This window comes from Bos indicus, chromosome 10 (genome assembly GCF_029378745.1).
Source record: "Bos indicus isolate NIAB-ARS_2022 breed Sahiwal x Tharparkar chromosome 10, NIAB-ARS_B.indTharparkar_mat_pri_1.0, whole genome shotgun sequence".
In the NCBI taxonomy this organism is placed as follows: Eukaryota; Metazoa; Chordata; class Mammalia; order Artiodactyla; family Bovidae; genus Bos; species Bos indicus.
In genome coordinates this window covers 53,617,535-53,642,518 of record NC_091769.1, presented here as the reverse complement: position 1 = coordinate 53,642,518, position 24,984 = coordinate 53,617,535, and the positions used below count along the sequence as shown (strand labels likewise).

Sequence of the window (24,984 nt, the reverse complement as noted above, 5' to 3'; positions counted from 1 at the left end):
TATCATAAAGTATTGGCTTTGTTGTACAATATATCCTTATAACTTAACTTTATATCAATACATAATAGCTTGTAGCAAAGTGCTTCTTGGGAATCTTTGGGAAATTAGGCAATATGCTGAAACTATCACACCATCCAATAATAATGATGCCAAACAGATGATTCTTCCCAGTTGAATTATCTGTCTTGACTCACCTAAATTTAATCTCCATTTCCAAGTCAGAAAGCACTTATGGGTGTGGTGAAATGAGAAATACGGGCCTGGGCTCAGAGCAGAGTGAAGCTGACTGGTCAAACAGGCCACAAATGATCAAACTCCTTTCTCTTCATGTCTGTAAAACAGGGACAATAAGATTGACTCCACAAGGTCCTTGTGAAAATTTAAAGACAAGCTTGCATGCTTAACACTTGTAGCCAAATTTTGTGAAGCAGCATTTTCTCCATTGATGTTAGTATGCTTCCTTTTCTGACCCTCTGGTCTCCACCAGGGCTTCTTTTCCCATCAGGGTGCACTGTGTGTCAGTCTACAGATACAACTTCCTGTTCCAGGGGAACAGATGGAGGTATGTTCTCCATATAGTTACACAGTTGAGACAAGCAATTTAAACTTACAATGAGGCAATTTCACAGTGCTTTGATGTAAAACTGGGAACTTTTTTTTTTGGCTTTTCCCTAGTGATGGTGCCTTTTTTTTTTTTCTGTCCAGAGAGTGCTCTTCTCGGCTCAACCTATGGGATTACTAATCTCCCTATTTCACCCACATTCCTTTCCTTCTAACCCTCCAAATCTCAGAGCAGGGTCTTAGCTTCTGCACCAGCCATGCTGGAAGCTGCCTTTGCTCCCAGCTCGGCCAGTCTTCCCTGGGTTCTCCTCACAGGAAAAGACTCCAGGTTCTGAGTCCAGACTGCACTTCTCTGATCTGGAGCGTCCCCTAGGAGCCTATTCCAAGTGCCTTTCCTGTCAGCTCTGCCTAAGCAAACACTCCTGCCTCAGATTTTAAGGCTGTACTTTACAGGGTATTCCTACATCTCCACTGGGTTATTTTGTCAGCTCTTCTCTGGACTGTCAGGTATCCTAAAAATACATCTTAGTTCATCACAGTCACTTCCATTCCCCATTTTAATCTTAGGTTCTTGTGGAAAATCCCCATCCTTCACAGGGGTAATAGAGTTGACTACAGTCAAAGGCATGTTTACAGCTAAAGAGCGCTCTTGACTCTGGAAGTTGTTTCTCATCTTCCTTTACAAAAGTAAAACCAGTTCAGAGTATGTATTCATGTTCTATTACAACTATTACTTCCTCCTTCAACTAGCTGCCTTTCAATTAATAGTCAGTTTGGGAGAAAAACAATATTTAAACTTAACATGTTAGTTTTTCTCCTGTTTAAAATTTTTTATTGTCAAAAATTCAAAAAATGCAAATAAACAAAAAGAGAAAATGATACCATATAATCCCATAAACCATACCTAACCACTGCCAACTGTTTTATCTTTTGTATATATTGACACATCTATATCTATGCTACAAAATCTCCATACAAATTTGTTTTTAAATATCTTTAAAAAGCTGAAAATGTCCTGCCTTATGTTCAACTATCTTTATTGCAAGCTCACTTCTTGTCACAATGATTACAAGAGGGTTCTTCAAGTAATATGATAATGTACACATAGTAGTTGCTTGACTAACATAATCTCATTAATAATCAAACTAGATTAAGGTTAATTGACCTAAAAAATGCTTTTAATTTGTTAAAGGTACAATATCAATGCAGGTTTATAAAATGTAAATTCTGATATTACAAAGCACTGAACAAAAGGTTCCACTCTTGCTATTCATAGTGTTTGTTTTCATAGCATTTATTCCCAAACTGGCTCATATTCATCAGTGACTAATGTAGTAGCAAATTATATTAGTTTAACTATTTTAAGTCTTAACTTATGAATATACTTGGTGGTGGTGGTTTAGTTGCTAAATCGTTTCTGACTCTTTTCAACCTCATGAACTGTAGCCCACCAGGCTTCTCTGTCGATGGGATTCTCCTTGCAAGAATACTGGAGTGGGTGGCCATTTCCTACTCCAGGGGATCTTCCCCACCCAGGGATCGAACCTGGGTTTCCTGCATTGCAGGCAAGTTCTTTACCTCTGAGCCACCAGGGAAGGCCTTGACTGAACATAATATGTGCATTTGTTTCTGAAATCACTGTTCTTCACATTGATTTGTATGTTTATCTTTAAGCCAACACATAATAATTACTTAAACTTTGTAGTAGGTTTTGAGATCAAATAGGATAAGTCCTCCAGTTTTGTTCTTTTCAATATGGTTGTTGATAGTTTTGATTTTATTAAGGACGAGTGCTATTCTAGGTGTTTTTCATTTTCATAAAAAATTCTAGGATCTATTTCTCAACCTACTGAGATTTTGATAGGAATTTTATTTACTCTATTGGCTGATTTGGGAAATACTGCCACCTGAACAATATTAACTCTTCCAATTTATTAACTTAGTGTATATCTCCATTTATTTAGGCCTTTAGTTTCTCTCAATAATGACTACAGTTCTCAGTGGATAGGTCTTGTCCTTTTATTAACATTATTTGTAAGTATTTTATTCTTGTGTATACTACTGTGAATGGAAACGTTTTCTTAATTTCATCACTGGATTGCTTATTAATATTGTATCATGTGGCCTCACTTATTTCTAATAAACATTCTGTTTTGTTTTTACTTGATTCTCCAGCAGCAGCAGCAGCCACCAAGGTGGAGGGTAAGGAGATGATTCAGTGTTCTCTTTGGGAGAAAATTCCTCCCTATCGCAGTGGCAGCCATAACAGCTCTAGTTCTATCTTTTTGGTATGTTGAGTTTCAACATTAAAAGGAATCAATTACAAATAATCTATTTTCCCATGCACCTATGGTCAACTAATCTATGACAATGGAGAAAAGACAGCCTCTTCAGTAAGTGATGCTAGGAAAACTGGACAGCCACATGTAAAAGAAAAAATTAGCATACTCCCTAACACCACACACAAAAATAAACTCAAAATGGATTAAAGACCTAACTGTAAGAATGTATACTATTCAACTCTCACAGGAAAACATAGGCAGAACATTCTCTGACATAAATCACAGCAATATCTTTTTTGATCCACATCCTAGGGTAATAAAAATAAAAGCAAAAATAAACAACTGGGAGCCAATTAAACTTAAAAGCTTTTCTACAGCAAAAGAAACCATAAACAAATTGAAAAGACAACCCAACACAGAATGGGAGAAAATATTTGCAAATGAAGAGACTGAAAAGGGATTAGTCACCAAAATATACAAACAGCAAATCCAGCTCAAAATCAGAAAAACAAACCACCTAATCCGAAAATGAGCAGATCTAAATAGACATTTCTCCAAAGAAGACATACAGATAGCCAAAAAGCACATGAAAAGATGTTCAACATCACTAATTATCACAGAAATGCAAATCAAAATTACAATGAGGTATCATCTCACACTGGTTAGACTGGCCATCATCAAAAAGTCTACAAACACAGCAGCATACTGGAAACACAAAAAATTCTACCAACAATAAATGCTGGAGAGGGTATGGAGAAAACGAAATCCTCCTATACTGTTGATGGGAATGTAAACTGGTACAACCATTATGGAAAACAATATGGAGTTTCCTTTAAAAACTAAATATAGAACTAAAATATGATCCAGAAATCCCATTCCTGGACATATATCTGGAGAAAACCATAATGTGAAAAGATGCATGCACCCCAATGTTCATTGCAGCACTGTATACAATAGCCAAGACATGGAAGCAACATATATGTCCATTGACAGAAGAATGGATAAAGAAGCTATGGCACCTATATACAATGGACTATAACTAAGCCATGAAAAAGAATGGAATAATGCCATTTGGAGGAACATGCATGGAGCTTGAGATTATCATACTAAGTGAAGTCAATCACACAGAGAAAGACAAATATCATATATCACTTACATGTGGAATCTAATAAAAAATGATACAAATGAACTTATTTACTGCCGGAGTCAAGCCCCGGTGGATCCAAGGAAATTCAAAGGAGAGACGGCTTCGGTGATCAGGATAGGATAGCTTTAATTAAATATTAATTAGAGATATAAAGAGTAATAGAATGAGGATAGCTCAGTAGGAAAATTCAGTGGAGAAAAGAGGCTGAAAAACTTGGTTTGCGTGGAAAGCTAGTAAAATTCCAAGGCAAGGAATTTACGTCACCTACGTAGGCCGCAGGTGTCCTCCCATTCTCCCGAAGGAGAGGAGACACTAAGGCCTCCCCGGTCAGATCTTAGAAGCCCAGGCATGATTAGTAGGCTTGATGAGCCTCCACGTTCCAGATGGGGGTTCAGCCAGAAGGTGAGACAAAGAACAACATGGGGAGACCAGTCTTTCAAGGAACTGATCCTATTTTTTATTTTTCCAGGGTCTGTTTTTATACACTGAGATGTTATACAAAAGTCACGCGGGGTCAGCAGTCCTGACTTTTATTAAAGTCAGGTGCTTGATACAAATGTATACAGAGATCTTAGAGGTGTTACATCACCTTCTGGCCAGGAGGCCTGCTGACAATTTATGACCCTCTCCTTGTGACAGCGGTCAGTCAACCAGAACACTTATTTCTCCAGGGGTGATTATTCTTAAAACAGACGCCACCTTCCAAAGGTACCAGATAAAGTTACATTCCTATAGGGTGAGGGTGCAGTGGGTTTTAATTAAGAAAAGAATTTGCTTAGCCTAAGGTCCAATGTGATTAATACCAAAGATTAATACTTACTTCTTCTATATATTCATTAATGTGTATAAGGGCAGGGGATGTGGAGACTTAGCAGTAAACATTGGCTCAACAAATGAAAAACCCTTCACCAATATAATTTCTAATCAGCCCACTATACTATACTAATAGTTTTCTAACTTCTCTAAAGAACCTGTTTTTAGAAGGTTTAAAGCATCTTGTGCCTCTCACGGTTGGGAGGCTGTGAACAATCACATGTGGCCAGACAAGCCTGTCAGGCAGGCTAGAGAACCTTCAGAGGAGTTTGTAGATTGAAACACTCCTGTCAAGCCCAGGAATTATTATTAACTGGAGCTGTAAGTTAACTCCTTCTCTGAAAGAGGTGGTGGGGGACAGCCCCCCGTAAAGTCAGAGGTGTAGGTGAGAGCACAAAGTAGTAAAGTAGGCAGGCTCTGGTTATGGGGGTAGACGCTCGAGAATTTCCAGGGGGACTCCTGAGGCTCGATCCCACCTTTGCATATGTCGAGCCTCCTTCCTCATGACCTTTGCCACAGGCGGAGCTCCTCACGCTGGCTCCCGGCAATTTACAAATTAGAAACAGATCTTAAAATCAAACTTATGGTTACCAAAGGGGAATGTGGAGAGAAGTGATAAATTAGGAGATTGGGATTGACATATATACACTACTATGGATAAAATAGATAACTGAAAAGGACCTACTATATAGCACAGGGAACTGTACTTAATATTCTCTAATAATCTATATGGAAAAGAATCTGAAAAAGAATGGATATATAAAGTGAAATCGCTTTGCTGATAAAGGTATATATAGTGATAGTTATTTTTTTTTCCAGTAGTCATGTACGGATGTGAGAGTTGGACCATACAGAAGGCTGAGTGCCAAAGAATTGACATTTTCCAACTGTGGTTTTGGAGAAGACTCTTGAGAGTCCCCTGGACAGCAAAGAGATCAACCAATTCTAGAGAAAATCAACCCTGAATATTCATTGGAAGTACAGATGTTGAAGCTGAAGCTCCAGTACTTTGGCCACCTGATGTGAAGACCCAACTCATTGGAAAAGACCCTGATGCTGGGAAAGATTGAGGGCAAGAGGATAAGTGGGCAGCAGAGGATGACATGGTTGGATGGCATCACTGTCTCAGTGGACATGAGTTTGACCAAACTCACGGAGATAGTGATGGACAGAGAAGCCTGGCATGCTGCAGTTCATGGGGTCTCAAAGAGTTGGACACAACTTAGTGACTAAACAACAACAACAAAATAAATATATTTTGGAGAATTCCCTCCCTGGTGGCTCAGATGGTAACAAATCTGCCTGGAATATGTATATGGTAGTAGTTTAGTCACTTCTGGAGAAGGGCATGGCAACCCACTCCAGTATTCTTGCCTGGACAATTCCATGGACTGAGGAGCCTTGGTGGGCTACAGTGCGTGAGGTTGCAAAGAGTCAGACACGGCTGAACAACTAAAACTTTCTTCACTTTAATCGCTAAGTTGTGTCTGACTCTTGCAACTCCATAGTATAGGCCACCAGGGTCCTCTGTCCATAGGCTTCCCCAGGCACGGACACTGGAGTGGGTTGCCATGCCCTTCTCTAGGGGATCTTCCTGACCCAGGGATGGAAACTGCATTGCCGGCAGATTCTTTACCGACTGAGCCACTTGGGGCTTCCCTGAATCAGTGAAAACTGATTCACTTTGCTGTACACCTGAAAGTAATACATTATAAGTTAACTATACTCTAATAACAATTTAACAAAAAACAATCTGTTTTACTATCCTTCCATTTTGCAGATGAAGAAACTAACTGACCTCAGATTCACTAAGAAAATTTGCTGTGTAGTTTAAAATGAAGTGAAAAATTACAAAGGTAAAATAAGGTGTGACATAGATGTACAAAAGAAGTAAATGAATCAGTAGAATTAGAGCCAGTCTTGTTCCTAATGAAACATTTTATTCTCTCACTATCAATATTAATTCATGACAGATACAACTCTTCAGCTTTATGCAAATTTCACAGAAGAAAAATATGTAAATTTGTCATTTTTCTTATCTCAAATTGAAGCTGCATTCAAAAAGGTTAAAAGGCTGCATAATTACACTGTTATTAAATGTCACATGCCCTGATATTATGTAGGTTAGGCCAAGTGGCTTTGTAACTCAGGTCTAATTATTTGTGACCTGTATATGGGATGCCCCCAAGGATATTATTACTGAAGTACCAACCCTTCTCCTGACTTCATGGCTGCTAGTGGCAGCAAAGCTGTGAAGCTCAGACATGTCCTTCCAGTTTATTCAGTGGGTATAGTGGTATTTTAGCAATATTCTTGCTTTTCAGTATAATTGTATACTTTTTGAATTTATATCTCCTGTAACATTTTAAAATCCTTTTCATATGCAGAACTCACTTAAGTGTATAATAGCCAATTTGTTATTAACCCATTTTGGCAGAGAGAAGTTAGTGAGAGCTGAATACTAACAAGCAGAGTAACAAAGCCACCAGGACTCTCAATTATTTACAGAGGTAGAATTCATACACAGAAGACTTTTTGACATAGGACACAGGGAGTGAAGGGTCTCATTTTTAAAGGTCATGAGATCCTGAGAGCAAAACTGTTCTGAAAATCCCAAGTAAAATGATGGAAACAGGAAAAAGCATATTTAAAAATATATTTGGAGAAGTCTGCTAAGACTTCTCTTTTAACTGCAAGGGAAAAAAACTAATCCAACTTGTTATAAAGTAATGAGAAGTCATTGAGTTTTTGTCATTTACTTAACTATACTTACATACTATATTCATTAAGTGTTTTCAGTAGTCTAAGAACAGGAATGCTACTTATTATAAAGTAAAGGTCACTATTTTTAAATCTACAACTTTTTTGTTGTTAAGATATCAGAAAGGTATCAGGGAGCAGCTGAAAAGGAGAAATTGGGCCACTGCTGTACAATGAGATACTAGGAATTTTAACATAAGTATTTTCACTTAGAAACAGCTTTGTGATTTAGGCTTTATTTGCCTGCAATATGTATATATATCTATAACTTTTCTTTGTATTTTAAAACAGAAAACTTATGTTCCAAGTGAGCTTTGCTTATAGCTCAGTCAGTAAAGAATCTGCCTGCAATTCAGGGACCTGGGTTTGATTCCTGGGTCAGGAAGATCCCCTGGAGAAGGAAATGGCAACCCACTTCAGTATTCTTGCCTGGAGAATCCCATTAACAGAAGAGCCTGGCAGGCTATAGTCCATGGGGTCACAAGAGTCAGACACAACTTAGCGACTAAACCCCCACCATGTTCCAAGTACCAAAGACATTTTTTGTAAACATATTGCTAACACAGGGAATCACAACATATCATAAATTATAAACACAGCACATTAAGAATATAAATATAAATGATGTATTGTAAATTGATTGAAAAATTTAAAATAACTTCACCAGCATTTTAGAATTTAGAAGCACTTCAGTAGTATTTGGTGGCCTAAGGATCATTTAAAATCTATTATTAAGATTATGTGCAGTCCAGGTTCGATGCACGGTACTGGATGCTTGGGGCTGGTGCACTGGGACGACCCAGAGGGAGGGGAGGGGAGGGAGAAGGGTGGAGGGTTCAGGATGGGGAATGCGGGTATACCTGTGGTGGATTCATTTCGATATTTGGCAAAACTAATACAATATTGTAAAGTTTAAAAAAAAAAAAAAAAAAAAAGATTATGTGCACCAATGCCTTCGTTTTCTTTGGATCAATTTCCCTACAGCAAGTGAAGATATACAAAATGCTTCCCTTGACTCTAAAGCTATGTTCAAAATTTATTTTATGACAGTGACTTTTTCTTATTAATAAGCCTTTTAAAAGTTTCTCCTATCTTCCTGTACCTGCCATGGGAGAGAGGGCCACTGCCAAGTATTATAAATCCTAAATGGTGTGACCTCTGAGAAACAACATTGTCTATGTTGGGGAGATCAGAGGTCTAGGCCTTGGGGGCCAAATCTTGGCTCTGTCCCTTATTAACGTGTGAGCCTGGAGAATTTATTTAATCTCCCTTTAAGTTAGTTTCATTAGCTTCATTGGGATAACTACAGCAAGCTCATGGGATTGTTATGAGGATTGTTATGGCTGCTTATAAACATAAGACCAGATTCTTATTAGGCACTAAATATGGCTTCCCTATAGGAAAAGGAGTATGTCAAGGCTGTATATTGTTACCCTGCTTATTTAACTTATATGCAGAGTACATCATGAGAAACTCTGGACTGGAAGAAGCACAAGCTGGAATCAAGATTGCCAGGAGAAATATCAATAACCTCAGACATGCAGATGACATCACCCTTATGGCAGAAAGTGAAGAGGAACTAAAAAGCCTCTTGATGAAAGTGAAAGTGGAGAGTGAAAAGGTTGGCTTAAACTCAACATTCAGAAAACTAAGATCATGGCATCTGGTCCCATCACTTCATGGGAAATAGATGGGGAAACAGTGGAAACAGTGTCAGACTTTTTGGGCGGGGGGCTCCAAAATCACTGCAGATGATGATTGCAGGCATGAAATTAAAAGACACTCCTTGGAAGAAAAGTTATAACCATCCTAGATAGCATATTGAAAAGCAGAGACATTATTTTGCCAACAAAGGTCCATCTAGTCAAGGCTATGGTTTTTCCAGTGGTCATGTATGGATGTGAGAGTTGGACTGTGAAGAAAGCTGAGCACTGAAGAATTGATGCTTTTGAAGTGTGGTGTTGGAGAAGACTCTTGAGAGTCCCTTGGACTGCAAGGAGATCCAACCAGTCCATTCTGAAGGAGAGCAGCCCTGGGATTTCTTTGGAAGGAATGATGCTAAAGCTGAAACTCCAATACTTTGACTACCTCATGGGAAGAGTTGACTCATTGGAAAAGACTCTGATGCTGGGAGGGATTGGGGGCAGGAGGAGAAGGGGACGACAGAGGATGAGATGGCTGGATGGCATCACTGACTCGATGGACGTGAGTCTGAGTGAACTTCAGGAGTTGGTGATGGACAGGGAGGCCTGGCATGCTGCAATTCATGGGGTCACAAAGAGTCGGACACGACTGAGTGACTGAAGTGAACTGAACTGATAGGTAGTATTTTATTCCCTTAATCTTTGTAGTCATATGTAATAATATTTTTAAGTTGATAATATTTGAATCTTGTCCTGAGAAACGAATGTGCATCTATCTTCTATCTGTATCTCATCCTGAGAAAGATAAGTAATTGCTCAGCTTAGTACTGTAATAAACCAAATGCTAAGTATCACTATTTCAGATAGACTATTTAATACCTGTGTCATATTTATATTAGGTGAAAATAACTCCAAGTAAAAAACATAATTACATAGGATACTAAGAAAATTTAATCTTTTAGCATCAGTGAAATGAACTTAACAGTATTATATTTAGCTACCCTATTTAAAACCCTCTAACATAACAAAATCTTTTTGTAGTTTTATGGCATCCTCCAAGGAATGATTGGTAATTATTTTCTGATTGCACTGCAGATCTAGTTCATTAGGACTGAGGTAGAATGAGTTTGTACATTTTGAGTAGAATGAGCTTGCACATTTTGAATTAGACTACAGAAGGGTACAAGTAGTAAATGAACCTTGGTACCATTTCCAGACTGGCATGTGAAAACCCAAAAGACACCCTTTGTCCATAGTCATTTCTTCAAATATTGAAGAGTTGATAATGCTTCTGTTCTAAATGAATATGTTAAAATTGGAAGGCTGGAGAACAAATCTTTTTTAGTCACAAGGTCAGTAAACAAAAATCACCATTTGTCTACAAATCCAGCAGATTAGGAGTTTTCCATGACCTCCCCAGCCTGCTTACTAATGGGGTCATTATCACAACAATTTCCTCAAGTCCTCTTCATTTTCTGTGTCATAATATTGTAGTTGAGTTCTTTGTATAAAACATATAGCTAGATGGTATTTTGAAATCCTATTTAATAATCTTTGTATTTCAAAAGACCAGTTTAATCCATTTTCATTTATCATGATCACTCACATATTTGGTTTAATTCCTACCATATTGTATTATATTTTCTTGTTCCTGGGCTTTTTATTTGTTCCCTCTCTGACTTTGCCTATTTTATTTTATTTATTTATTTTTGATTGACTGAAATTTCTTTACTCACATTTCCCCTCTAGGGATTTAAGGGATTCTGATTGTACTTGACTGAAAATCTAAAATTAGTCAATGTTTCTTCCTCCTTAGAATGTAAGGACTCTGATTACAAGCTTTACTATCCATGTTAATTTGGGTTGTTTCTCAAGTTTCACTGTATTGTTTTCCAAGCTCCATAATAAGGATGCTTCCTTTTCTTTTGTATATAGTCAACTATTAATTTATATATTGTTTTGCTCATATTATTCTTACAAGCCCACACTTTACTCTGGTTTTAGTTTCCTAAAGTATTTACTTTTATAAAATTTTCTTCAAGGATCTGAGTGCAGTAAACTTATTCTTTGGTTGTTTGAAAGGGATTTTCTTTTTTCTTTATTCTTGAAGATAATTCATCTGGGTAAGAGTTATAGACTGACAGTTACTTTTTCTCAATATGTTGAAATTATTATTCTATCATCTTATGACCATCAATATAACAAGTCTTCAGTCAGTCAGTTGAATTTTTTTCCACTATAAATACACTGTCTTTTCTTGTTCAGTTCAGTTCAGTTCAATCACTCAGTCGTGTCTAATTCTTTGTGACCCCATGGACTACAACATGCCAGGCTTCCCTGTCCATCACCAACTCCCAAAGCTTGGTCAAACTCATGTCCATTGAGTCGGTGATGCCATCAAACCATCTCATCCTCCGTTGTACTCTTCTCCTCCCACCTTCAATCTTTCCCAGCATCAGGGGTCTTTTCCAGTGAGTCAGTTTTCCACCTAAGGTGGCCAAAGTATTGGAGCTTCAGCTTCAGCATCAGTCTTTACAATGAATATTCAGGACTGATTTCCTTTAGGATTCACTGGCTTGATCTCCTTGCTGTCCAAGCAACTCTCAAAAGTCTTCTCTAACACTATAGTTCAAAAGTATCAATTCTTCAGCAGTCAGCCTTCTTTATGGTCCAAATCTCACATCCATACATAACTACTGGAAAACCATAGTTTTGACTATTCAGACCCTTGTCAGCAAAGTAATATCTCTGCTTTTTAATATGCTGTCTAGGCTGGCCATAGCTTTTCTTCCAAGGACCAAGTATCTTTTAATTTCATGGCTGCAGTCACCATCTACAGTGATTTTGAAGCCCAAGAAAATAAGTCTGTCACTGTTTCCTCATCTATTTGCCATGAAGTGATGGGACCAGATGCCATGATCTTAGTTTTTTGAATGTTGAGTTTTAAGCCAGCTCTTTCACTCTACTCCTTCATTTTCATCAAGAGGCTCTTTAGTTCCTCTTCGTTTTCTTTCATAAGGATGATGTCATCTGCATATCTAAGGTCACTGATATTTCTCCCTACAATCTTGATTTCAGCTTTTGCTTCATCCAGTCCAGCATTTCACATGATATACTCTGCATGTAAGTTAAATAAGCAAGGTGACAATATACAGCCTAAGTACTCCTTTCCCAATTTGGAACCAGTCAGTTGTTCCAAGTCTGCTTCTAACTGTTGTTTCTTGATCTGCATACAGATTTCTCAAGAGGCAGGCAAGGTGGTCTGGTATTCCCATCTCTTGAAGAATTTTCCACATTTTTTGTGATCTACACAGTCAAAGGCTTTAGTGGAATCAATGAAGCAGTAGTAGATGCTTTTCTAATGGCATTTTCTTGCCTTTTCTATGATCCAACGGATATTGGCAATTTGATCTCTGGTTCCTCTGCCTTTTCCAAATCCAGCTTGTATATCTGGAAGATCTCAGTTCATGTACTGCTGAAGCCTGGCTTGGAGAATTTTTAGCATTACTTTGCTAGCAAGTGAGATGAGTGCAATTGTGCTGTAGTCTGAGCATTCTTTTGCCCTTCTTTGGGATTGGAATGAAAACTGACCTTTTCCAGTCCTGTGGCCAGTGCTGAGTTTTCCAAATTTGCTGGCATATTGAAGGCAGCACTTTAACAGCATCATCTTTTAGGACTTGAGATTGATCAGCTGGAATTCCATCACCTCCACTAACTTTGTTTGTAGTGATGCTTCCTAAGGTCCACTTGACTTTGAAAACTCCAGGATATCCAGCTCTAGGTGAGTGAACACACCATCATGACTATCTGGGTCATTAAGATATTTTTTTGTTTAGTTCATCTGTGTATTCTTGCTCTCTCTGTGAAGTCGCTCAGTCATGTCCGACCCTTGGCAAACCCATGGACCGTAGCCTACCAGGCTCCTCAGTCCATGGAATTTTCCAGGCAAGAGTACTGGAGTGGGTTGTCATTTCCTTCTTTAGGATATATTATAATATATAATAATAATTATATAATGTATTATTGCTACCTCTTCTTAATATCTTCTGCTTCTATTAGGTCTATACTGTTTGTGTCCTTTATTGTGCCCATCTTTGCATGAAATGTACCCCTGGTATCTCTAATTTTCTTGAAGAGCTCTCTAGTGTTTCCCATTCTATTGTTTTCCTCTACTTTGCATTGATCACTTAGGAAGGCTTTCTTAGCTCTCCTTGCTATTCTTTCGAACTCAGCATTCAGATGGGTATGTCTTTCCTTTTCTCCTTCACCTTTGCTTCTCTTCTTTTCTCAGCTATTTGTAAGGCCTTGTTAAGCAACCATTTTGCCTTTTCTCATTTCTTTTTCTTGGGGATGGTTTTGATCACCACCTCCTGTACAATGTTACAAATCTCCATCCATAGTTCTTCTGGCACTCTATCAGATTTAATCCCTCGAATTTACTTGTCACTTCCACTGTATAATCGTAAGGGATTTGATTTAGGTCATACCTGAATAATCCAGTGGTTTTCTCTACTTTCTTCAATTTATGTCTGAATTTGGCAATGAGTTCACGATCTGAGCCACAGTCTGCTCCCAGTTTTGTTTCTGCTGACTGTATAGAGCTTCTCCATCTTTGACTGAAAAGAATATAATCAATCTGATTTTGGTATTGACCATCTGGTGATGCCCACTTGTAGACTTGTTTCTTGTGTTGTTAGAAGATGGTGTTTGTTATGACCAGTGCGTTTTCATGACAAAACTCGGTTAGCCTTTGCCCTGCTTCATTTTGTACTCCAAGGTCAAACTTGCCTGTTACTCCAGGTATCTCTTGACTTCCTACTTTTTCATTCCAGTCCTCTATAATGAAAAGGACATCTTTCCTTTGGTGTTAGTTCTAAGTCTTGTAGGTCTTCATAGAACCATTCAACTTCAACTTCTTCAGCATTAGTGGTTGGGGCATAGAGTTGGATTGCTGTGATATTGAATGGTTTGCCTTGGAAACAAACCAAGATCATTCTGTCATTCTTGAGACTGCACCCAAAACTGCATTTCAGACTCTTTAATTGACTTTCATTGACTCCACTTCTTCTACGGCATTTTTGTCCACAGTAGTGGATATGATGCTCATTTGAATTAAATTCTCCCATTCCAGTCCATTTTGGTTTACTGATTTCTAAAATGTCAATGTTTACTCTTGCCATCTCCTATTTGATCATGTCCAGTTTATCTTGGGAGAAGGAAATGGCAACCCACTGCAGTACTTTTGCCTCAACAATCCCATGGATGGAGGAGTCTGGTGGGCTGCAGTCCATGGGGTTGCTGAGAGTTGGACACAACTGAGCGACTTCACTTTCACTTTTCTCTTTCATGCATTGGAGAAGGAAATGGCAACACACTCCAGTGTTCTTGCCTGGAGAATACCAGGGATGGGGGAGACTGGTGGGCTGCCATCTATGTGGTCACACAGAGTCGGACATGACTGAAGCGACTTAGCAGCAGCAGTTTACCTTGATTCATGAACCTAACAGAAGCAGAAGATATTAAGAAGAGGTGGCAAGAATAAACAGAGGAACTGTACAAAAGGGATCTTCATGACTCAGATGATTAGGACGGTGTGATCACTCACCTAGAGTCAGACATCCTGGAATGTGAAGTCAAGTGGGCCTTAGGAAGTATCACTATGAACAAAGCTAGTGGAGGTGATGGAATTCCAGTTCAGCTATTCCAAGTCCTGAAAGATGATGCTGAAAGTGCTGCACTCAATATGTCAGCAAATTTAGAAAACTCAGCAGTGGCCACAGGACTGGAAAAGGTCACTTTTCATTCCAATCCTAAAGAAAGGCAATGCCAAAGAATGTTCAAACTACCACACAATTGCACTCATCTCACACACTAGCAAAGTAATGCTCAAAATTCTCCAAGCCAGGCTTCAACGGTATGTGAACCGTGAACTTCCAGATGTTTAAGCTGAATTTAGAAAAGGCAGAGGAACCAGAGATCAAATTGCCAATATCTGTTGGATCATCAAAAAAGCAAGAGAGTTTCAGAAAAACATCTACTTCTGCTTTATTGACTATGCCAAAGCCTTTGACTGTGTGGATCACAATAAACTGTGGAAAATTGTGAAAGAGATGGGAATACCAGACCACCTGATCTGCCTCTTGAGAAACCAATATGCAGGTCAGGAAGCAACAGTTAGAACTGGGCATGGAACAACAGACTAGTTCCAAATAGGAAAAGGAGTACGTCAAGGCTATACATTGTCACCCTGCTTATTTAACTTATATGCAGAGTACATCATGAGAAACGCTAGGCTGGAGGAAGCAAAAGCTGGAATCAAGTTTGTCAGGAGAAATATCAATAACCTCAGATATGCAGATGACACTACCCTTATGGCAGAAGAACTAAAGAACACCCTTATGAAGAACTAAAGAGCCTCTTGATGAAAGTGAGAGAGGAGAGTGAAAAAGTTGGCTTAAAGCTCAGCATTCAGAAAAGCAAGATCATGGCATCTGGTCCCATCACTTCATGGCAAATAGATGGGGAAACAGTGGAAACAGTGGCAGATCTTATTTTGGGGGCTCCAAAATCACTGCAGATGGTGACTGCAGCCATGAAATTGAGACACTTACTCCTTGGAAGGAAAGTTATGACCAACTTAGATAGCATATTAAAAAGCAGAGACATTATTTTGCCAACAAAAGTCCACCTGGTCAAGGCTATTGTTTTTCCAGTAGTCATGTATGGATGTGAGAGTTGGACTATAAAGAAAGCTGAGTGCTGAAGAACTGATGCTTTTGAACTGTAGTGTTGGAGAAGACTCTTGAGAGTCCCTTGGACTGCAAGGAAATCCAACCAGTCTATCCTAAAGGAAATCAGTCCTGAATATTCATTGGAAGGACTGATGTTGAAGCTGAAACTCCGATACTTTGGCCACCTGATGCAAAAAGCTGACTCATTTGAAAAGACCCTGATTCTGGGAAAGATTGAAGGTGGGAGGAGAAGGAGATGACAGAGGATGAGATGGTTGGATGGCATCACCAACTCAATAGACATGAGTTTGAGTAAACTCTGTGAGTAGGTGATGGACAGGGAGGCCTGACGTGTTGTAGTCCATGGGGTCGCAGAGTCAGACACGACTGAGCGACTGAACTGAACTGAACTGAACATTCTCCTGTCAATGGTTGTTCAGCGATTAGTTGCTATTTTGGAGTTCTCATAGGAGAATATGAGTGCATGTCCTTCTGCTCCCTCATCTTGCAGTTTCTCTCTGTGGTTTCATTTTTGGTATATTCTAAATTTTTCCATCTGTCTTTTGTATTCTCTACTTCTGCATTTCATTTGAATTACAGAAAAGGGAACTTGGTGTACCTTCAGTTTGAAGACTCATGTCTTTTCTTTTGGTGTGTGTGTGTTATTACTTCAATTCTAGAAAATTTGCAGACGTTTTCTCCTCAAACATTGATGCATCTGTTTTCTTTCCTTGTGGAGCTGTTTTGAGATATGTTCAACCTGCTAATTATACGTTTCATGTCTTATAACCTGTCTTTTTTGTGCATTCTATATTTTTAATCTGTGTTTTCATAATATCCAGAGATTTATTTTTAGGTCACTAGTTCTCTTTTCACTATTTAAACAATTTCTGTGTTTTAAATTCCTATGACTGTAATGACTATATTCATTAATAAAGATATACTTGGTTCTTTTAAATATTTGCCTCTTTTTCACAGTGGTTTGTACATCAATGTGATTTTTACTACTCCTTTCCTCTTTTTGATCATTAAAACAAATTTGTAGACTTTATAAAACTGCTCTGTTACCTCAAGTTCTTAGCCTGTTAATTCTCTAGTTTATTGTGTCTGGTAACATGAAAAGGTTTCCATGAAGCAATTTTACAGTTTCTTTTCTTCCCTGCTGGGTGTCCCAAATTGTAATAGTTATGGATAATTTTAAATTAAGGTCTTACACTATATTGTTGTTATTTAGTCCCTAAGCCATGTCCTACTCTTTGGTGACCCCCATGGACTGTAGCCTTGGCTTCCCCTGTGTGTCTCAGCATTAAAGAGTTCACCTGCAATGCAGGAAACACCAGAGACACGAGTTTGATGCCTGGGTGGGGACAATCCCCTGGAAAAGGAAATGGCAACGCATTCCAGTATTCTTGCTGGAAAAATCCCATGAACAGAGGAGCCTGGTGGGCTACAGTCCATGGGGTCGTGAAGAATCAGAGAGGACTGAGCACACAGGAGCAGGAATATGGACAGTCACCCACCAGGCTCCTCTGTCCATGGGATTTCCCAGGCAAGAATAATGGTGTGGGTTGCCACTTCCTTCTCCAGGGGATCTTCCCAACCCAGTAATCAAAACCATGTCTCATGTGTCTCCTGCATTGGCAAGTGGATTCTTTAACCACTGAGCCACCTATGGGATATTATAAATTCAATCCTCTATACTACCCCTCAATGAGACCACTGGTGGGAATGGTGTTAAGATCTCAATTTCTTAAAATTTGAAGCATATCCAAGTCATAAAACTAGGCAAGTGACTAGCTACTTTGCATCCTCCCAAAATTTCATGAATGAAGTTTTTCTAGTTTCCTTTTCATAGAAATATAAACTATGATCCCCTTTGTGTTATCCTACATTTTTTCAGAGTGCTTAGTTCCAGTTCCTTTTGAATTCAAGGCTGTATCCTAAAGTTAGCCAAGCCACTGTAAAAACATTAAAACCCCAATTCCTAATTTAAGTGTCAACAGAAGTTCCCCTTCTGGGGAACTAGAAGATTAATCAATCTTCCTATTGAAGACAACTTTAAAAGTGCTACAATAAAAAAATTAGATTCTTAAAAGCATCTAAAAATATACAAGATATTGAAGAAATACTAGATATAGATTGAGAAGAGAGGATAAGAATTCAGAGATTTACATTTGCTCAGGGAACATTAGCTGATTCAGAATAGGTAGCTGAGAAAGATTTCCATCTCTACCTTTTGTTTTATTCAGGCCTTTGGTGGATTGGATGAGGATCACCCATATTGGGGAGGACAACCCACTTTACTCAATCTATCCATAAAATGTTAATCTTGTCTAGAAACATCCTCACAGACACACCAAGAAATATGTTTATCCAAATATCTGGGGATCACAGCCCAGTCAAGATGACACATATAATTAACTTACAATTTGGTTCCTACCTGTAACCAATGTTGAGAAGCACTGCTCTGGATACTGCAAAGAATGAAGTTTGAAGTATCTTTCTTTCTTCAAGTATTAGTAGCTAACAGTCATCTCAATGGTCAAGTGCTTCTCACAATAAGTGAAAACACAAGTTTAGAGAGTGGTCAGTTAAATAGGTCAGCTTGGGATAGAGAAATTGGAGGAAGTGATATTCTAACAAACGCTTGCCTTATGTAGATTTAGAAACATATTGACTCTTTTCCAAATCCCCACATAAAAGAAGCAAATTCTAAACACAGGAGTTTGATCTCTTTAAGCAACGAACTACTTCAAAATTCTAATGCAGGTTTGTTGCATTGAACAAGAAAGACGGCTTTAATTTTCTTGCATAATTTGAAAACTTGCCATTCAATTACTAAATATTTAAAAACTTTTCAGTATGTTCCCTCTTGTATTCTTATAAACCTTTTATGAGTTGGGAAAAAAAAATCAGTGTAGCATTCATGAATAAGTAAGCACAAAGAGTGCCTTGGTGCAAATTCAATGATCATCACTATTTTGTTTTGTCATTTGGCAGCAAGAATAGACTTAACATCTAAACATAATCAGCACTGAATTTGTGATGTTTTATCCTACAGCTCGAAATTTCAAAATACAGAATTTGAATCTGTTTATCCTCTCATAGTATAGTTAGGCACTAGAAGCAACTGTAGAGTGTGAATCCTATTTCCTGTTGGCAAAGTGTGGATCAGTTCTCCACTTGGTAAAGCATCTTTGTCACAGCAACTGGAAAAATATGCATGAAGAAATTAGTAAATCTAGTGATACATTCTTATCTTAATCAAAAGTCAATTTCTGACAATATTCTGGTTAAAATTAAGCTAAGCTCAGGGCTAACCACCCCTGGAAGGTCAGAAAACAACCTCTGAACAGACTTAGACCACCTGAATTCTAAATTCAATTTTCTTATTCTGTTCGAGTTAACTTTGGGAATGTTATTGAAGCTTTCCAAGTCTCTTTTTATTAATTTATACAACAGAAAATGGCAATATATACCTCATAGAGTTTTCACAAATATTAAATGATACAACCTTTTTAAAATCAACAGTACCGCGTTAGAGATATACTCAATGGATGCTCATTCCCTCCATCTCTCTTCCAGTTTTCTACCACTTTTCCTCTTCCCCAGGTAGAATGTACTTTGGACTTCACTTGTCTAAATCTGTAAGTTGGATAATGCTATGTAATAGTATGAGGCTGAGGTTGACCTAAAACGGGAGAAAGAAAATAATCCATGTCCAGTTCCAATACTGGATACAAAATAAACTGAGAGGTACAGTGAGTCCAGGTAAACTGAAAGCTCTTGAGAATCACAATAATGTGAGCATACCAAGATGTCAGTTGTTTGAATTGAGTTATTGCTGTATTTCTCAATCTTAGAGACACTGGAAAAGTGAGAAAGATTTCCTTGATAAATTATTGAAGCTAATTTGCAAATATTCTTAGAGGCTGGAGTCCAACCCCATGAGTTTGATTAAATTTGACTGTTATAACTGTTCCCCATAGCTTTCTATTGCCATCAGGTTTTCCTGATTTCACCCTATCCTTCCCACATTGGTATTTGAATATTATCTCCTTCCAAAAAGTCAAAAAACAAATATCTATACAACACTTTAAATTTACAATTTTGCTGAACTCCCAAAATTCCATTAACATTGTAGAAAATGGGTAAAATGACGACAAATGGGTATGGCTCTTCCTCACCAAAACCCCATCCTACCTCTCAAAAGTCACCTATTGTACAGAGTTTTTAAAATTATGGTAATGTATACATTACAGGACTTCCCTGTAGTTCAACCGGTAAAGAATCTCCCTGCAATGCAGGAAACCAGGATTCAATCCCCAGGTCAGGAAGATCCTCTGGAGAAGGGAATGGCAGTCCACTCCAGTATTCTTGCATGGAGAATTCCATGGACAGAGAAGACCTGTGGGGTCACAAAGAGTTGGACATGACTGAGTGACTAAAACAAGACATACATTAAGAGGGCTTCCCAGGTGACGTTAGTGGTAAAGAACCTGCCTGCCAGTGCAGGAGATGTAAAGAGATGAGGGTTCGATCTCTGGGTCAAGAAGATCCCCTGGAGGAAGGCATGACAACACATTCCAGTATTCTTGCCCAGAGAATCCCATGGACAAAGGAGTCTGGTGGGCTATAGTCCACACAGTCTCAAAGAGTCAGATACTACTGAAGCAACTTAGCATGCATGCACACATACATTACAAAATTTACCATCTTTAAGCATATGTAGTCCAGTAGTGTTATATATGTTCACTCTATTGAGTAATCAATCTCCAAAATACTTTTCATCTTGCAAAATTGAAACTCTATACCCAGTAAATGATAACTCCTCATTATCCCTTCCCTCTACCCTCTGGCAACAGCCATTCTACTTTCAATTTGTTTATTTTGACTACTCTAAGTACCTTGTGTTTGTGTTCAGTCACTTCAGTCATGTCCAGCTCCTTGTGACCCCAGGGACTGTACTCCTCCAGGCTCCTCTGTCCATAGGATTCTCCAGGCAAGAATACTGAAGAGGGTTGCCATGCCCTCCACTAGGGACCCATGCCATCTCAGGGACCCAACCCAAGTCTCTTGCATTGGAGGCATATTCTTTACCGTGAGCTGCCAGGGAAGCCCCATTCTAAGTATCTTATATAGGTGGAATCATATAATGTTTGTCTTTTTGTAATCACTTTATTTCTCTTACCATAATGTCCTCAAGGTTCATCCATGATGTAGCATGTGCCAGAGCTTCATTCTTTTTTAGAGTAATATTCCACTGAATGTGTATATCAGTGGACACTTGGGTTGCTTCCACCGTTTGGGTATTGTAAACAATGCTGTTATGAACTTGGGAATACATCTATCTCTTCAAGATCCTGCCTTTAAATATTTTGGGTATAGATCCAGATGTAGAATTGCAGGATCATATGGCAATTCTCTGATTTTCGTGAAGTTCCTTTGGTATCTCTGATTTTCTTGAAGAGATCCCTAGTCTAGGGATCTCTTCAAGAAAATCAGAGATACCAAAGGAACTTTTCATGCAAAGATGGGCTCGATAAAGGACAGAAATGGTATGGACCTAACAGAAGCAGAAGATATTAAGAAGAGGTGGCAAGAATACACAGAAGAACTGTACAAAAAAGATCTTCATGACCCAGATAATCACGATGGTGTGATCACTCACCTAGAGCCAGACATCCTGGAATATGAAGTCAAGTAGGCCTTAGAAAGCATCACTACGAACAAAGCTAGTGGGGGTGATGGAATTCCAGTTGAGCTATTCCAAGTCCTGAAAGATGATGCTGTGAAAGTGCTGTAGTCAATATGCCAGCAAATTTGGAAAACTCAGCAGTGGCCACAGGACTGGAAAAGGTCAGTTTTCATTCCAATCCCAAAGAAAGGCAATGCCAAAGAATGCTCAAACTACCGCACAATTGCACTCATCTCACACACTAGCAAAGTAATGCTCAAAATTCTCCAAGCCAGGCTTCAACAGTATGTGAACCGTGAACTTCCTGATGTTCAAGCTGGTTTTAGAAAAGGCAGAGGAACCAGAGATCAAATTGCCAACATCCGCTGGATCATGGAAAAAGCAAGAGAGTTCCAGAAAAGCATCTATTTCTGCTTTATTGACTATGCCAAAGCCTTTGACTGTGTGGATCACAATAAACTGTGGAAAATTCTGAAAGAGATGGGAATCCCAGACCACCTGATCTGCCTCTTGAGAAATTTGTATGCAGGTCAGGAAGCAACAGTTAGAACTGGACATGGAACAACAGACTGGTTCCGAATAGGAAAAGGAGTTCATGAAGGCTGTATATTGTCACCCTGTTTATTTAACTTATATGGAGAGCACATCATGAGAAACGCTGGACTGGAAGAAACACAAGCTGGAATCAAGATTGCTGGGAGAAATATCAATAACCTCAGATATGCAGATGACACCACCCTTATGGCAGAAAGTGAAGAGGAACTCAAAAGCCTCTTGATGAAAGTGAAAGTGGAAAGTGAAAAAGTTGGCTTAAAGCTCAAAATTCAGAAAAGTAAGATCATGGCATCTGGTCCCATCACTTCATGGGAAATAGATGGGGAAACAGTGGAAACAGTGTCAGACTTTATTTTTCTGGGCTCCAAAATCACTACAGATGGTGACTGCAGCCGTGAAATTAAAAGACACTTATTCCTTGGAAGGAAAGTTATGACCAACCTAGATAGCATATTCAAAAGCAGAGACATTACTTTTGCCAACAAAGGTTCATCTAGTCAAGGCTATGGTTTTTCCAGTGGTCATGTATGGATGTGAGAGTTGGACTGTGAAGAAGGCTGAGCACCGAAGAATTGATGCTTTTGAACTGTGGTGTTGGAGAAGACTCTTGAGAGTCCCTTGGACTGCAAGGAGATCCAACCAGTCCATTCTGAAGGAGAGCAGCCCTGGGATTTCTTTGGAAGGAATGATGCTAAAGCTGAAACTCCAGTACTTTGGCCACCTCATGTGAAGAGTTGACTCATTGGAAAAGACTCTGATGCTGGGAGGGATTGGGGGCAGGAGGAGAAGGGGACGACAGAGGATGAGATGGCTGGATGGCATCACTGACTCGATGGACATGAGTCTCAGTGAACTCCAGGAGTTGGTGATAGACAGGGAGGCCTGGCATGCTGCAATTCATGGGGTCGCAAAGAGTCAGACACGACTGAGCGACTGATCTGATCTGATCTGACGGCAATTCTATTTTTAATTTTTTAAGGAAGCACTATTTCTCATAGTGGTTGTACCATTTTATATTCCCACCAAGAGTCCACAAGTGCTCCAATTTCTCCACAACTTTGTCAACACTTGCTATGTTCTGTTTTTTGGGCAGCAGATATCCCAATGGATTTCAGGTGCTATCCTATTGTGAGTTTGAGTTGTTGTTGTTCAGTCGCTAAGTCATGTCCAACTCTTTGCTATCCCATGGACTGCGGCATGCCAGGCTTCCTTGTTTTTCACTATCTCCTGGAGTTTGCTCAGATTCATGTCCATTGAGTTGGTGATCCTTTATAACCATCTCATCCTCTGCTGCCCCCTTATCCTTTTGCTTTCAATCTTTCCCAGCATCAGGATCTTTTCCAATGAGTCAGCTCTTTGCACCAGATGAGCAAAGTATTGGAGTTTCAGCATCAGTACTTCCAATGAATATTCTTGGATTATTTTCTTTAGAATTGACTAGTTGGATCTCCTTGCAGACTAAGGGACTCTCAAGAGTCTTCATTAGCACCACAATTCCAAAGCATAAATTCTTTGGTGCTCAACCTTCCTTATGGTCCAACTCTCACATGTATACATGACTACTGGAAAAACCATAGCTTTAACTATACAGATCTTGGTCAGCAAAGTGATATCTTTGCTTTTTAATATGCTATCTAGGTTTGTCATACCTTTCCTTCCAAGGAGCAAGCATCTTTTAATTTCATGGCTGCTGTTACCATGAGCAGTGATTTTGGACACCAAGAAAATAAAATCTGTCACTGCTTCCACTTTCCCCCCTTCTATTTGCCATGAAGTGATGGGACCAGATGCCATGATTCTTTTTTTTTTTAATGCTGAGTTTTAAGCCAGCATTTTAGTGATGTGGAGCATCTTTTTATGTGCTTCTTGATAATTTAGTATCGTCTTTGGAGAAATGTCTATTCTTTTGTCCATTTTTAAGTGGGTTGTTTTTTGTTGTTGAGTTGTAAAAGTTCTTTTTATTTTTTATTGAAGGATAATTGCTTTACAGAAATTTATTGTTTCCTATCAAACCTCAATATGAATCAGCCACAGGCATATATATATTCCCTCCCTTTTAAAGCTCAGTCCCATCTCCCTCCCCACCCCACCCCTCTAGGTTGAAAAAGAGCCCCTGTTTGAGTTTCCTGAGGCATACAGCAAATTCCTGTTGGCTATCTATTTTACATATGGTAATGTAAGCTTAGTCCTTGGAAGGAAAGTTATGACCAACCTAGATAGCATATTGAAAAGCAGAGACATTACTTTGCCAACAAAGGTCCGTTTAGTCAAGGCTATGGTTTTCCCAGTGGTCATGTATGGATGTGAGAGTTGGACTGTGAAGAAGGCTGAGCGCCGAAGAATTGATGCTTTTGAACTGTGGTGTTGGAGAAGACTCCTGGGAGACCCTTGGACTGAAAGGAGATCCAACCAGTCCATTCTAAAGGAGATCAGTCCTGGGTGTTCATTGGAAGGACTGATGCTAAAGCTGAAACTCCAATACTTTGGCCACTTCATGAGAAGAGTTGACTCATTGGAAAAGACTCTGATGCTGGGAGGGATTGGGGGCAGAAGGAGAAGGGGACGACAGAGGATGAGATGGCTGGATGGCATCACTGCCTCGATGGACATGAGTTTGAGTGAACTCTGGGAGTTGGTGATGGACAGGGAGGCCTGGTGTGCTGCAATTCATGGGGTTGCAAAGAGTCGGACACGATTGAGTGACTGAACTGAACTGAACTGAATATAAGTTTCCATGTTACTCTCTCCATGCATCTCACCCTCTCCTCTCCTCTCCCCATGTCCATAAGTCTAT

General features: G+C 39.1%; 1 protein-coding gene across 1 annotated transcript in view; it reads right to left on the bottom strand.

The window, feature by feature from the left end:
* The window catches only part of ZNF280D (zinc finger protein 280D), a 185,383-nt gene that overhangs the window by 8,894 nt on the left and 151,505 nt on the right, over positions 1-24,984 (bottom strand). Inside the window, exons 23-24 of the transcript XR_011568657.1 lie at positions 18,378-20,345; positions 195-331 (exon numbers count right to left, since the gene is read on the bottom strand). The gene's annotated coding sequence lies outside the window, so the exon portion shown is untranslated. The remainder of the gene's footprint in view (positions 1-194; positions 332-18,377; positions 20,346-24,984) is intronic.